The sequence below is a fragment of the Macrobrachium rosenbergii genome, chromosome 51, assembly GCF_040412425.1.
Source record: "Macrobrachium rosenbergii isolate ZJJX-2024 chromosome 51, ASM4041242v1, whole genome shotgun sequence".
In the NCBI taxonomy this organism is placed as follows: domain Eukaryota; kingdom Metazoa; phylum Arthropoda; class Malacostraca; order Decapoda; family Palaemonidae; genus Macrobrachium; species Macrobrachium rosenbergii.
The window spans coordinates 66899943-66912655 of record NC_089791.1 but is presented as its reverse complement, the minus strand read 5'-3'; the positions used below and the strand labels follow the sequence as shown (position 1 = coordinate 66912655).

The following is a 12713-nucleotide window of genomic DNA, read 5'->3' as shown; positions in this document are numbered from 1 at the left end:
AGTTTCTGACGTCATTATGACCTTTCTCCTGTTCGATTCTCTAACTATTCGTTATTTTATGAATGTTCCTTTAATTTTGGACCTGTTTCATACCTCTCAAAACTTGTATCTTAAAACCCTGTAAATGTCGGTAAACTGTTTTTGGTTATGAACTGCTTGCACGACGCACCAAACCTTTGAGTTTGAATGAATGGGCAATCAGAGATGAAAATTAGATCAAATAATATCACTTACTCGAAAAATGAATATTGACGATTTTTATACTTGGCGAAAAAGAGAGTCGGTGTGAACAGATTCTGAAGCTTAGTAGAACAGAACGACCCACGTTTTCTTAGCCTGCTTTTCTAAACTGCTCTGACAAGTATGAAGTCTGGATTCGTGAGTGCATTAGATCTGGGGAGTATTTATCGTAGAACGATGAATTTCCCCCGTATCCCATAACAGTTTAACATGGAATAAGGCCTTTTAATCCACATGGCAAACACGCAGTTTTGAAAAGTTGTAAATGATATGAATTAATATCTGGTGCACAATTTTGTATATAATTATATATAAATCATTATATATAAATATATATATATATATATATATATATATATATATATATATATATATATATATATATGTGTGTGTGTGTGTGTGTGTATTTTCCTGGATTTCTAGATTCGTGAGATGCTTTACAGGCCGGCAACGGATCTTTCTTTAATTTGGCCTTAGAAATCTGACTTTACGTTAAGGGAAATCATAAAAAGAAAAGAAAAATGGGGATGATTCGATGAGCTTAAGTTAAATTAAGTAATTATATTTACAGAAAAGAATCAAGAGGAAAATGGGTAAATGAATTATTAGGAGGCTTGCAACTCCTGAAGATCTTTCTACTGAAGCCTTGAATGATGGCAAGGCACAGTCCAAAATGAGTCCACAGCAACGGCCCTCTGCAATCGAGAGGTAAACATTACACGCCAGTAAAGGGAAAATATAACACACACAATGACTCGAGGCTGTACTGATGGTGGCCAAGGACTCGAGGAATGAATGAACACTTTACACTTGAACACAGAACATTGCCAATGGCACTGGATAAAATGGCACAAGGATAGAGGTAGAATACTGGCACCCAATAAACACTTCTAAAGGGCAAACTGTCGTGACTGAAAAGTCTTTGCTCGTACTTTACCTTAGGGAAGCGGGTCTCTGGCGAAGAATGACGAGGGACAATCACACGTATGGCACTGCACACTATCGCTTGGACGATTCACTAGAGGATGACCGTAGAGTTGGACTTGAGTCTGGAGTCGGGTGTGGACAGGGAGGAAAGGGAGGCCTTTCAGCACCTCTCAAGCGCATACGATTTCTCTGGCGAACTGCCGGTTAACTGCTAACTGACCAACTGCCCATATCTAACTCACTGCTTTCTCTCCTGTCCTGTCTACTTTTAAGGCCTCGGCCAAGTGTAGTTCCTGTGTACAGAGATCTGCCAAGTATGGTGACTGTGTGCAAAAGATGTGTCATTTTCCAGGTGTTCCGGCCATCAGCTTGTAGCTTCCCAGGTATCCTGCAGAAAGACAATTCAGTGAGCTTAATCTGCCTTTAGAATAGTTGTTTTAAGCAGCTTAGTTGGGCTAAGCTGCTTAAGGGAGCGGACTCAGCCTCTCATCCTCGTCCTTTTCGACCGTGCCCTCTAAATGTCTGTTTCAGGTAAAGAAAAGAGACAGATCGAACTGTTGATAACTTTAAGTGTTTTGATATCTAGGTCAACTGGGATCGGCTATGCAGCAACGATTCTACTCTCAGTAACATAAGGGAAAATTAAGGATCAGCTGTGCAGCGACTTCTTGTAACTTCTAATAATAATATATATATATATATATATATATATATATATATATATATATATATATATATATATATATATATATATATAATACAATGTATACAATATAATCACAATGAAACCACAAGGAGAAAGGAGAAACCAGAGTTCTTAATTGGAAATAGAGTTTTTAATTGTGACTGAGAAGAATACAACTAAATATATTTATATATCGTATATATGAGAAGAATATAATATATAATATATATATATATATATATAATGTATATATATATATATATATATATATATATATATATATATATATAATATATATATATATATATATATATATATATATACATATATATATATATATATATATATATATATATATATATATATATATATATATATATATATATATATATATATATATATATATATATATTTCTACGAATGTCCGTAGGACACTTACTTGATTCTGGATGGCAACGGATGAACACAGAGGGCTCTTTACATTATCAAGAAATCTACTGTATTTATTACACATCTGACTCAATATTAGGGCAACTTCGTGTACGCAAACAAAGCAAGGGAAATACTGTGGCTTAAAGCCTTCTTCATGTGAGGGAAGATTATATAAACTTAAGGGTCCCCTTAACTAATTATATTTACATAACAAACACCGATCAGAAGAATGATGAATTACTGGGCAGGTAATAATAAGGGCCTGCTAAATGAATGAATCCTACACAGGATAAATATTCTATGCCAATGATGTCTTCATAACAGGACACATTGCAGAGGGGTAGAACGGGTACTGCACATGGGATAGAGCGGGGGGGTTCCACAGCCAAGGCCTACCTGCAATATATGGAAGATGGTTACTTGCAAGAATAATAAGATGCTAAAAGGGAACTAAGGGAATGCACAGAAGGTGCCAAATAACTCATTTCAGCACTAAATGCATAATACGTTAACACTGGATACTTCAACACAAATTACTGAAGGTGATCATACAATGGAAGAGAAATTAAATCAGACAGAGAAATAACAGGAATCATGACTGACTAAGAAACTTTATTCCGGTACATTACCTTCGTCAAGATGACGATGTCTTCATTCAATAGGGCGCCGATGCTGGAGGAGGGAATTAAGGGAAACACCACTACAAAAGTATACTGGTTCGAACCTCGGGGTCAAACATGTGGAGGGAACAAGGGGCAGGCAAGGGTAAGGACCTCTGTCCTCAGTGGAGTTCTGAGCGCTTCTCTCTCACAATTGCTGTTGCATCGTCTATTAATAACTTCGGAGATTACAGCTGGGCGTCCAGGTAGATGGCACAAAAGGTCAATCTTCATCACATTTTCTATATCGAGCACATGGCATCCAGTTAAACTTCATGGAGGGTTTACCATGGCAGGCAGAGCCAACTTCTTTTTTTTTTTTTTTGGCTCCTACTTTGCTCGTTGTCTGACGCCGCCAAGAAGGCATAAAGTCACCTGGAAACAAAGCCTTAGGCAGTCATCTGAACAGAAAGAAGGGTTAAAGGTTTAACTATTTTGGGGAATGAAGGAGAGAGGTTATGAAGGGGCAAGTGGAAACCCATATTTCTAGAAATTAAAACAATTGAAATGAATTTTATTTCTTTCTCAGTTATGTTACGGATGTAAAAACAGGTGAGGTTGCTTGGAAAGAAGTTCCATGCATTTCACCTCCCCAACCAAGTTAGCATTCACACCGTAGATCGGGTGAGAATGATTACCTGCAAGCAAACTCACTTAAAGACTTTAATTTACTTCACTTCTCTCTCATTTCCCTTTGGTGACTTGTAATTTAACTTAAACTTCTGCATAGCAATTCATTTCAAGAGGCAAAACAACACTGTGACATTTACGTTAAGGCAGAATAAATACTTGCTGCTAGAAATGACATATTCTTATCATTAAATTCCTATTACGTTAAGGCAGCATTAATCAGAATATTCTCACAACGTTAATCAGAATATTCTCACAACGTAATGGTATAGTTGAAACGATGAATTAATACTAGGTTAATTCTAGAGATACTTCATGCACTCTTAATAATAATCAGTTACGAATTTTGCACACATGCAGTTAGTCTGCCTTGACGAGGCATTACAATAAGGTAAACGTGAGCTTAGTTGGGTGTTTCCACGATATTTGAGCAATGGCTCAGTGCCATTCAGGCACTATAAATACAAGGTCACGAGTCTGAGAATCAAGATTTATTACAGAGATTCACAAAGAGAATAGATGACAGATTCGGAGTAATCAATGATTGTTCATAAAAGGTGATGATTAAATATGCTGAAATTACATTCCTTAGCCTATGGAAAATGGCTAGGTTCGTTCTTAGCCTAAGAAGGCCACAAAGGTAGCCAGAGGGTGCAACTCCTCCAGCAGGATCATTTGCCAACATCTATAATAATGGCACTGTGCCAAGTTGGCACTCATATAATAATAACTAATGGAGATAGCATATCGTCTTTTAAATGTATCATGCTGTGGTAGGCATGAAAGGGAAGTCATGGGACTTATACTATTGGAACATCCGTCAATGGCACTCTGCACTGGCAGAGGGAATTAAAGTAAAATGGGGCCTTGGTAAGGCATAAAATAAATGTGAGTAATCATCAAAAGTAAGGAAGGGAAATGTTAAAGGAAAAGACTAAAGGACAGGGTTATAAGGGAAATAATTAGGTGAAGGACCCTGACATCCTCTTCTGGATAGAGGTGCCAAAGTCTTTGTAGGGAAAAGTTTGGCACGGGTGCCATTAGGGCTCAGGGGCTCTCTTTAAGCTACCTGGAATTATCCACGCCCGTGGTATTTCCTCCACTTTGGTTGGTCTCGGTCAGGGAATCAGTGGAACTGAGCCCGGGAGGGTATTTGAGTGCCACCTATATCGGCTTCTTTGACGGCTGGCACATAGGCCTTCTTTGCAAGCTCTACCATGATCCGTCGCAGTTCCTTGAGTTCAATGGCCATTTGAAACATGGCAGAATCCTTACTCACTGTTGCGTCTGCAGTGGACTGAGACAGAGAGGAAGCAGTCGTGGGGGGCGTGAGAGGCTCACAGGTAAGAGTGACCAGCTTAGGCACAGGTTGCAAGGCCACACCCTTGGGTGAGCTTCTGTTGTGGTCAGAAGGAGCTGCCTCTCTTACCGACATTGGTAACGGAGCCAAGCCGGGAGAAAAGAGGGGGGCCTGGACTAGGATCTCTGGAAAGGAGATCGGGGAAGTGCTCTGGCACTGGCACTAAGGCAGGGTCAGGCACAAATATTTGATTTGGAAATTGCTCGTCTTCAGTGCACCCAAGTGACACTGTCAGAGATTGTGAATCGCCAGGGCACCGGAATGGGATTTGGAATCAATCTTGATGGAGGGGGCCACTGCACATCGCACTCAGGTGGCACTGGCAGTGGAACAAATGCAGGTGTTTGAGGCTTACTCGTGCCTAATGAATGATTTGGGGGATTTGGATCCCTGGATTGCTGTAACTTAGATGGGGATTGGAAGTCCTGTCCCACAAAGATGTCATAGCCTCCAGGAATGTGTCTAGCTACTGCAAGGTCACAGATTTCAGTAGGAAGTATCATCTTAAAATGATTGGCACCTTCAATCGTGACGAGTTTACATCTGTTAATGGTAGCTCCATGGGGAACTTTGTCTTCCCTTATGAGAGACAATTGTGCGCCAGAATCATCAAATGCCTTGACTTGGCTGGGGGGTCACCTACCTCGGGAGGTGCCACGTAAATGGGACTCTGGGCTGGAGGACCTAAGGATGTTGGGTCAGTGACTGCCAAGGCAAGGGCAGACATACTTGACTTATTATTACTAGGGCATTTTGCCCATTGGGCGGAGTGCCCATAGACTTAGAAAGTGGGACAATAAGTCCGGCTATAATCTTTACCTGGCATCCCACTGGAGGGAGCAGGTCCTTTACCCCTTGTCCACAACCTAGGTGTGGCTCGTTGGGGTGTTGTCCCATTTGAGAGCTTAGAAGGGTCTTCTGGTTGATTCTCAACCTTCAAGCGGCACTATTCAGTGGGTTGCCCTGTTCTCTTACAGTACCTACACACAGGTTTCTTATGGGGGTGCCCATTCTTGTAAGGTTGTTGGGAGTTGGTTGAGGCAGGCAAGGAGGGATATAATTTTCGTCCATGGGAACTAAGATGGGGATGATGCGTATCCGAAATGTCAGCCCAATGGCAGCACTCGACCACTGTCTTAGGCGCCTTATCACATAGATGAGTGGCAAGAGCTGGTGGGGCATAAAATAAGAGGTCCTCGAGCTGGAATAGTTTGAGGACATCTTCCACACTAGTGGCTTTCAGAGATTCTAGCCATCGTTTTAGGGCCTGGGTCTTTTTGAAGATCCACTCAGACCAGGTCTGGACTGATTCCTTGGGCATATTCCTCCACCTTTTGCTCCAACAGTTGGGGGTTATTTCAAAAGCTTTTATAATGGCTGGGCGGACAAGGGCAAGATTTCCTTGTCCTCAGGAGGGAGAGCATTGAATGCAATGGCACCCTTCCCTTCAAGGTGCTTTCCCATGATCAGACACACTTCTTCAGTAGAGGGCTGACAGGTTGTCAAGACCCTTTCAATATGGTCAAGCCAGGCTTCAGGCGTGGCTTCATCCCATTTTCTTATAAGGGTGCCTACACTGCTGAGGGGTGAGTGAGGAGAGGGCGTTGGTGTGTTGCGCATGTCATGAGCTGCCATTGCAAGCTGATGAGCTCTTTCTTTCTCCCTCTCCTGCCTTTCTTTCTTCTTCTCCTGCCTTTCTTTCTCCTTCTCCTGTCTTTCTGCCTCTTCTCATTTTTCCTGGGCTATTCTTTCTTTCTTCTTCTCCTGCCGTTCTGCCTCTTCTCGTTTCTCCCAGGCTATTCTTTTTGCCTCTTTTTATGCCTTGGCATCGTCTACTCTCTTTTGGACCCAATCCCTCAGGGCTTGTCCTGACAGCCCCATGTCCTTTCCAGCATACATGTACTGTAGAACTTGAAGTCCTCATTTTGCTGGGCTTTGGATGTCGTAGACATCTTGAGATAACGCTTATATGGGCGTGACCCATTAGAAAATCAGTATGTCTGAAAAGACTCAGGGCTCTTCGAGTGAACAGGTTCAGTATGTCTGAAGAAACTCAATATTGTTTGAAACAAACAGATTCAGGGTGTCTGAAAAGACTCAATTGTTCTTAAAACATGTAGATAACATGCGATAGCACAAAATCTCGTGGAATGGTTAATAAGCTCTCTCTTCTCATGAACTAATTTGGCATGCATGTGGTCTATCAGTTACCTAACACTGATTGCAGTCACTTTTTTGAACCTAGCATAAACCTAAACAAGATATTTCGACACATACTTACGCTGTGAAACTGGCGCTTCTCATGTGCTTAAAATGGAGGGGGTTATGATACCAGGGTCGTCCCCAATTATACAGACCAGCTTAGCAGTTGCTATTCCACTGATAATTGCAAAGCAATTGCACACTTGGCAAGGTACGCCAGTTGCTACAAATGTCCGAGGGATACTTACTTGATTCTGGGTGGCAACGGATGAACACAGGAGGTTCTTTACATTATCAAGAAATCTACTGTATTTATTACACATTTGACTCAATATTAGGGCAACTTCCTACGCAAACAAAGCAAGGGAAATATTGTGGCTTAAGGCCTTCTTCACGTGAGGGAAGATTACGTAAACTCAAGGGTCCTCTTAACTAATTATATTTGCATAACAAACACTGATCAGAAGAGTGATGAATTACTGGGCAGGTAATAATAAGGGCCTGCTAAATGAATGAATCCTACACAGGATAAATATTCTACGCTACTGATGTCTTCATAACAGGAACATTGCAGAGGGGGTAGCAGGGGTACTGAACATGGGATAGAGCCGAAGGGTTCCACAGCCAAGGCCTATCTGCAATATATGCAAGATGGTTACTTGCAAGAATTATAAGACACTCAAAGGGAACTGAGGGAATGCACAAATGGTGACAAATAACTCAGTTCAACACTAAATTCATAATTACGTTAACACTGGGTGCTTCAACACAAATTACTGAAGGTGATCGCACAATGGGAGAGAAATTAAATCAAACAGAAATAACAGGAATCACGACTGACTAAGAAACCTCATTCTGGTACATTACCTTCATCAAGATGACGATGTCCTCGTTCAATAGGGCGCAGACGCTGGAGGAGGGAATTAAGGGAAATGCCACAACAAAAGTATACTCGTTCGAACCTCGGGGTCGAACACTTGGAGGGTGCAAGGGGCAGGCAAGGGTAAGGACCTCTGTCCTCAGTGGAGTTCTGAGCACTTCTCTCGCGATTGCCGTCGCATTGTCTATTAATAATCTTGGAGATCACACCTGGGCATCCAGGTAGATAGCACAAAAGGTCAGTCTTCGTCACGTTTCTATATTGAGCGCATGGCATCCAGTTAAACTTCGTGGAGGGTTTGCCATGGCAGGTGGCGCCAACTTTGTTTTTTATTTTTGGCTCCTACTTTGCCCATTGTCTGACGCTGCCAAGAAGGCATAAAGGTCAGCTGGAAACAAGGCCTTAGGCAGTCATTTGAACACAGAGAAGGGTTAAAGGTTTAACCATTTGGGAGAATGAAGGAGAGAGTTTATGAAGGGGCGCATGGAAACCCACAGTTCTAGTAATTAAAACAATTGAAATGAATTTTATTTCATTCTCAGTTACGTTACGGATGTAAAAACGGGTGAGACTGCTGGGAGAGAAGTTCCATTCGTTGAAATATATATATATATATATATATATATATATATATATATATATATATATATATATATATATATATATATATATATATATATATATATATATATATATATACATATATATATACATATATATATATATATATATAGTATTACATATGTATGTACATCTAAAATTGTATACAAAATTGTGCACCCAGATATTAATTCATATTATTTACAACTTTTCAAAACTGCAAAGGTGGAGTAACGTTATATACTTCGTCTTGGCGTGTTTGCCATGTGGATTAAAAGGCCTTATTCCATATTAAACTGTTATGGGATACTGGGGGAATTCATCGTTCTACGATAAATACTCTCTAGATCTAATGCATTCACGAATCCAGACTTCATACTTGTCAGAGCAGTTTAGAAAAGCAGGCTAAGAAAACGTGGGTCGTTCTGTTCTACTAAGCTTCAGAATCTGTTCACACCGACTCTCTTTTTCGCCAAGTATAAAAATCGTCAATATTCATTTTTCGAGTAAGTGATATTATTTGATCTAATTTTCATCTCTGATTACCCATTCATTCAAACTCAAAGGTCTGGTGCGTCGTGCAAGCAATTCATAGCCAAAAACAGTTTACTGACATTTTCAGGGTTTTAAGATACTAGTTTGTTAAGTATGAAACAGGTCCAAAATTAAAGGAACATTCATAAAATAACGAATATTTAGAGAATCGAACAGGAGAAAAGGTCATAATGACGTCAAAAACCGTATTTGTTACAAAATTCTTAAAATTCTATTAAACGAGAGAACGGAAAATCATTTCAAATAAGTTAACGCAGGGAATGATTGCAGTTCATAAGAAGTTAAAAAAAAAAACCATACTTATTTTTAAATGAATGGTATCTGCAAAAAGTCATTTTTTGCATTATATTTTACAGCCTGTGTCAAGAGTAAAAAGAGCATGAGGTTGGAATAAGCTAGTCTCGTGCTGGCAAGTTTAACTGCATCTTTTAATATCTTGCCGCAGTGTTGGAACAAGTAGCCATAAACCGACCTATTTATTTCCATGATCATGCACCACAAATTAGCCTAAACTAGTGACAATAATGAAGTTACCAAAGATATTGTTTGCGCCTCATCGTTGTAACGGACAAAGTTACCAAAGATATTGTTTGCGCCTCATCGTTGTAACGGACATACACAGCTTCAATTATATATAAATATTAAAAGGATCATTGTTAATTGGTCCTGAGTTTCATGGCAAGATGCCAAAAGAATCCAGAAAAGATGGCTGTGAGACTCCACCCTGAAAGTTCTTCTTACTAGTGGTAGGTTTTCCCGAGGCCAAATATAAGTTATAATAGTTGAGAACTATCAGTCTAGTGGCTGAAACGCTTCCGTCTAACAGGTGCTATCAATTTCGTTTCATATTCTTATTGCAACTCATTTCATGTTAATTCGCCCAATTAAGAATAAATATCCATAGTTACTATGATTACCAATTAAAAAAAAAAACTTAAGCTGGCAGGTTCCCAATTACAGCCTCAACATTTTTCATTCAGATTCAAGATCGTGTGGAAAAAGAGAGGTATAATCTATTCTCTTTCAGATGAGATACATGTGGAAATTATGCTTCTGGTTTTTATTATTATTCTTTTGATAAAAATGGACCATGAATACTACACAACAGCGTAATTGTATCGAGCGGAGCAACCCTAGAAAGACGTGAAAGCGAGAAAACAAAGCAAATAAGATGACAGTTACGGGGCAGAGTGTAACAGTCCATCTTTTCCCCCAGTTCTAAGATTCCGTGGGGGATATTTCCCTGGGGAATTCCGGTAGTGGTCTGGACCTCCTACCTCCAGTCTTGAATTCCCTGCTCATAACTCTTACTGATACATTGAAAATTTGAAATTTAAAAATTCAAATAAACTAGTAATGGAACCCCCAAAACTGAATCCACATCTAGAAATGGCAAGATACCGCAGCACTTGCAGGTGAAGTGGTCCAATTCGGGTGTTCTGTGCATGTGGCTGTTTAAAATGAAGTCGTGATTTTGTGAACCATCTGAAAGGTATTTTTTGTGATAGATATAACATGAATTACAAAACTGCATTGGTGTATCAATTGCTGATGGGTTACCGGGAAATACCAGCAGTGCAAAAAAAGACCAGGTTTTATTTCCAGCCAGAATACTAATAATAATGCAAACCGTGATACGGAACATGTATATCACTGCAATGAAATTAGAGCAGGACATTTGGTGTTATTGGAGAACTATGATAATATCACAGAATGGTTTGAAAAATTATGGACAAATGGTAAGGACCGTCTGAAGTTTTTGAAATTATCAAGTTTTCCGATCAAAAGCAGAGTAATGGAACATAAATTAGAGTATATGATTACATGCAAACCAGAAGAGGTCCCTAGGAAAACTTCATACTTAAGAAACGTCACAGATGAAGGCTTGAAATCTTACCTTAGCGAAGGTATATTACAAGGAAAGATCGATCAATATGGAGTGATACATGTGAAAAAATATATATTTACTAGTGTATGCTTGTAAAATGATCAGTAAAAGGAGGTTTCTACTGCTAAGAAGGTAAAATGTGAAACAGCAGTTTTTAAGTTTTTTGATATTCAAGATATTTTCTAAGTATCATTGTTCTCCAATAACACCAAATGTCCTGCACTAATTTCATTGCAGTGATATACATGTTCCGTATCACAGTTTGCATTTTTTATTATTAGTATTCTGGCTGAAAATAAAACCTGGTCTTATTTTGCACTGCTGGTATTTCCCGGTAACCCATCAGCAAATGATACACCAACGCAGTTTTGTAATTCATGTTATATCTATCACACCAATGCAGTTTTGTAATTTATGTTATAACTATCACAAAAAAAAAAACCTTTCAGATGGTTCACAAAATCACGACTTCATTTCAAACAGCCACATGCACAGAACACCCGAATTGGACCACTTCACCTGCAGGTGCTGCGGTATCTTGCCATTTCTAGATGTGGATTCAATTTTTGGGAGTTCCATTGCTAATTTATTTGAATTTCCTGACATTTTTCACTAACAAACGACGACTTATCATTTTTCAGTCCTTTCCAACGAAATCTGTAACATTTCACTGAACACTGGGTCCCTTCCAACGCGTCATGATCTCCTCCTTCTTTCATGCACGCAGCTTTTTCGACATGATTTTAGTTCTGCTGTTTGGTTTATGATGTAATTATATTATTATTCATCATTCTTCACAAAATATGGTTCACTTTCATTCTGATATCCTGCTATTTTCCCTTTTTGCCTTCCAGGATATTTTCAGTATCCTGAAGGGGAAATCATTTTCCAATACATTTGATTTCCAACATGATTTTTTTTTTTTTTTTTTTTTTGCTGCAAACAGAAAACATCGATGTTTGACAACACAAGTACCTACTAGTCTAGTTAAGAATTCTTTCCTTTTAGGTAGAAAAGGAGAGGGAATTTCAGTCTAGAGAGAGGGAAATGCTATACTGATCTAAAATTCCCCCACCGGGCAAAACAAGCAGTTTCCCCAAATCTAAGAATAGAACAGGGGAAAAATCATACTTGTACTGCGGTACTTCAGCTAGCATTTCCCCCTCTCTTTCACTTACAAGTATTGAAATCTCCAAAAAATATCATGAACACTAAGACAGTATAGCCTCTTAGCAGAATGTGCATGTTGACACTAGAACGAGCGGCATATTTTAACTCCAGAGACTAAGGGTGACCGAAGTGTTATTCTAATGAAACAGCCTATGCTAGAAGGCCAAGAAAATCTTTCGGCGATGGTCGGTAGTGTGTATAGGCTCAGCCATCCCCTGTAATACTGACTGTTCAAAATGAAAACAAATATCCCTTTGTGAGCTTCAGTTACATGTTGCATTCATTTGCTATTGTGCTTGCCCGCACAGAATTACATGCAACTTTTAAGTATTTTTTGAATTCGGGCGCTGCACTGTACAATTAAACTTTGTGCACAGAGGATGCCGAGCACCGAGTTGGAAAACTAGTTGACTGAAAAGCTAAGCCACCACTTCGAACTCCCTTTCTTTCAGAAAATAAATAATGGCAGGACACTTTTGACACCA

At 39.4% G+C, this 12713-nt stretch overlaps 1 protein-coding gene across 4 annotated transcripts in view; it reads right to left on the bottom strand.

The window, feature by feature from the left end:
• LOC136833470 (solute carrier family 49 member 4 homolog) overlaps positions 1-12713 on the bottom strand; it is an 88924-nt gene that overhangs the window by 13690 nt on the left and 62521 nt on the right. The gene's annotated exons all lie outside the window — the stretch shown is intronic.